The sequence below is a fragment of the Corvus brachyrhynchos genome, unplaced genomic scaffold, assembly GCF_000691975.1.
Source record: "Corvus brachyrhynchos isolate BGI_N302 unplaced genomic scaffold, ASM69197v1 scaffold11, whole genome shotgun sequence".
Classification (NCBI taxonomy): domain Eukaryota; kingdom Metazoa; phylum Chordata; class Aves; order Passeriformes; family Corvidae; genus Corvus; species Corvus brachyrhynchos.
Window position 1 is genome coordinate 6,916,285 of NW_008236965.1, and position 4,090 is coordinate 6,920,374.

The window sequence follows — 4,090 nt, forward strand, 5'->3', positions numbered from 1 at the left end:
CGTGTCCGCGGCCGGGAACGCGGAACTGCGCGGAACTGCGCGGAACTGCGCGGAACTGCGCGGAACTGCGCCCCTTCCACCCCGCCCTGCGCAGGGCACCCGCCCCGAAAAGGGGCGGCCGAGACGGGACCCCATCACCGTGTTTGAATATCGAAAGTGGGGGTGTCGAGAGGAGGATTCCAGGCTCTTGTCGGTGGTGCCATCCTCTAGGAGGAGAGGCGCCAGGCAGAAGCTGATTACACCTGGACACGAGGAACTTTACTGTGAGAGACTGTCCTGAGAGGGTGTGGAGTGTCCCTCACTGCAGATATTCCAGAAACAGTCTGGACACAATCCTGTGCCATGTGCTCTAGGATGACCCTGCTTAAACAGGGAGGTTGGACCAGGTGACCCACGGCGGTCCCTTCCAGCCTGACTGATTCTGTGATTCTGTGACAGGTGTGGAAGAGGATGGTCCTCACAACAGGCGCTGGCTCCTCTCATGGGAGCTACTCTACAGAGACCCAAGTGGGTGTGAGGAGAAGGAGTAATAAAGAGCTGTCTGAGGGGAGCTTGTGGAGAAACCACAGGGACAAGATTGCATAGTCTCCATTTCCAGTTGGTTTTATTTCCCCGTGGCTTAGAGAAGACAATTCAGCAGCTTTCTAGGGGATGTTGCTATCTCTAGACCTGATACGTGGGAGGGAGATCCTTCTCTTTTTATACATGGGATGTTGAAGCAGAGGATGTAATTACCTGAGACTCCACAGATGGCCAGTGCCAGAGTAGGTGTGAGGCACAGCTTTGGTATTCTCCACAGTCACAGTCCTATGTCCTTCCCACAACTATTCCCACAATTGTAATTGCTCAGTTAGAGGTCCTTGTGTTAAACCCAAGCTGTCAATGAGGAGTCATGTAGTTCAAGAGGAAGAAAATAATAACTTGTTCCTCTGAAACACAGATGGTGGCCAACAGAAGCTCTGCTCAACACAGTACAACCCTTTAAGCATTTTGGTTACATGGTTTTAAACAGGGAGCTGGGGAATCTCATCTTGCAATATTCAAGGTATATAAAATGCTTTTTCCTCTGCTATTACCATGCTTTGTCCTCTCTACCACCATTGTTTAGTGTCTGATTCTGTATGCTCTGCTTCAACCTGAGAAGAAGCTGGATGCTTCTTCACCAGTTCAATTTGTTCCTATTGAAAAAGCCTAAATGTTGTGAAAATCCAAATCAAATCTATTTCAACAATGTGGAAATCAATTCCTGCAAAGAAGTTGGGATTTTTATCCATCCTGCACTCTCAAAACAAATGAGCTATTGTTCTTTCTTCAGTTTTAGGTTCATCTGTATTTTTTAAGTCCAGCTGTATTCTCCTGCCACAGAACCAGTCCACCTGAACACTGCTTCACTTCCACAAAAGTATTTGCACACACACACATTTCTCATATCTCCAAGTAAAAAACCTACTGCTTCATGACAGATACTGTTACCATGTGTCTAGTCATCTCAAAAAAAATGCTTCTGAGAAAGAGTTGTTCTGTTCACACATTAGCAAGAGATCAAAGCCACATACTGTTCATTAAATGAAACTAAGTTGTTGCATTTTGTTTGTTTATTTTAGTTTAATAAGGTAGGACGTATTTGATAAAAGTAGAAATTAAATAAAATATATAAAATTTAAAAATATAGAAAATCGTAGAATGGTTGTGGTTGGAAGGGACCCTAGACATCATCTAGTTCCAACCTCCCTGCCATAGGCATGGACACCTTCCACTAGACCAGGTTGCTCAAAGCTCCCCCCAACCTGACCTTGAGCACATCCAGGGATGGAGTGTCCATAACCTCTCTGGGCAACTTTTTGCAATACCTCACCACCCTCACAGTAAGGAATCTCTTCCTAATATCTAATCCAAACCTGCCCTCTTTCACTTTAAGGTCTATCACTACATGTCCTTGTAAAATGTCCCTCTCCAGCTCTCTTGTAAGCTCCCTTTAGGTACTGGAACGTGCTGTAAGATCTCCCTGGAGCCTTCTCTTCTCCAGGCTGAACAAGCCCAACTCTCTCATAGGAGAGGTGCTCCCTCCCTCCAGTCATCTCAATCATCTTTATGGATTCCTCTGGACTTGCCCCAAGAGGTCGATGTCCTTCTTGTTCCGGATGACCCCCTGAACCTGGACACAGCACTCCAGGAGGGGTCTTACAAGAGCAGAGGGGGAGAATCACCTCCCTCGATCTGCTGGTCACACTGCTTTTGGTGCAGTACAGGATGTGTTAGGATTTCTGAGCTGCAAACACACATTGCCAGCTCAAATCCAGCTTCCTGTCCACCAACACCACAAAGTCCTTTTCCTCAGGGCTGCTCTCAATCCATCCTCTGCTCAGCCAATATTTGTACTTGGGATTTCCTTGATCCAGTGCAGGACCTTGTTCTTGGTCTTGTTGGACTTCACAAGGTTCATGTGGCCCACCTTTCAAGCCTCTCAAGAACCTTGAGGATGGCATCCCATCCCTCCAGAGTGTCAATCACACCACACAGCTGTCATCATTAAACTCGTTTGAGGGTGCACTCCATCCCACCATCCATGTCGCTGTCAAAGATGTTAAAATCAACCTTATTAGTGATTTTTAGGTACGAACGCTAGATAATGCAACATTTTATGCACAAAAGATTGAAATAACTGAAAGAGCAACCCAAAGTTTCAAATGTGAGCTAAATCCCTTATTGCCTTAACTGCTGAGTCTGTGTTGGTGGCATAAATTAAGGTCCAGTAGAAGAAAGGCTGCTGAATTTGCTTTTATTAAAGCTATCAGTGTTTATCATTAGACACTGAGTGCTGATGCTGAATCACTGCACTGTAACATCACCTAACCCCTTCAAAAGATAGGTCTTCCTACTGTCATATTAAAGAAGAGAGGTTGAGTTATGTCTCTTACTGCAGTGTCTCATTCTGAGAAATAAAGCTCACAAAGCCGTATCCAGAAATACTGGAAATACTTTGTGGAGTCAACAAAGAAGTGCATTTCAAAGTTCATGCTTGTTCCCATCTAGATAGGAACCTAATAACAGTGCTGTATATTTTTACCTTAGGTTGAGATAAATGGGAAAATTGGAAAGCATGGTTTCTATCAGCTGCAGGAAAAATCTATGTCTCTTTAACCTGCACTGCCACCTGCTTAAAAGTGTGGGGAATCTCAGAACTGCTTGCAGAGTTCCTAGAGCAGAAGTCACTGAATACAGCAGATGTCTTTCCAATGAGTCTGTTAATATGGATTTTTTGACATGACATGCTTTTAAAGACCTATAAATGTTCATTACCCTTTTTGGTAATGGCAAGTAACTGAACATTTCCTTAAGTTTTCTAACTAGAAAAAACCTACTTAAAAGTCTGTTTTCCAAGATTTAGCTGCCACTGGCCATTTTCTGAACTTCATGGCTATTTGAAATGCTAAATAACTATATCTCTAAGCTAAATAAAAATTGCAGGAAGTTCTTCAAAGCATACTTCCCTCAATTGATGTGGGCTTTTTAAAAACATGGTGAGAGATGTCATGATGAAAATTTTAAGTATCTGCTCCATCATTCTGTAGACCTCCAAAAGTCTGGTTTTCAGTGAGATATTACTCAGCATGGTTGTTACGTGGAATTGCCAAGCAAAACCTAGTAATTAAGGGTTGAAAATAGTCTGTTACTGATGCTTATTGCAGTAACAGCAGCAGTCATTCAAATAGTTATTTGCTTGAAATTCTGAGGGCTCAAAGCAAACTTTGTCTCTGATCGAAGGGTTCCAGGCTAAGCTCCCATCTATACTGGAGGGAATGGGGATCAGATTTCAGTCCATTACCACCTTTTTGTGAATTATCACATGAAAAAGTTCTTACTTTCAGCTATTCTTGCAACACAGTTTCTCCTCATCCTCCTCTCATAAAAAAACAGTTGTTCATAGTTGTTTTGAGTACTGTAAGTCTCCAAGCTGTCATTCACTCACAATTAAATAGTGTTTATCAAATGTGCACCCGATGGTGAGGGATGATTCACAGCTCCTCAGAGCAGGGGGGACATTTGGGAGCACAGTGCCCAGATGTACATGGCGCTTTCTGGTGTTCCC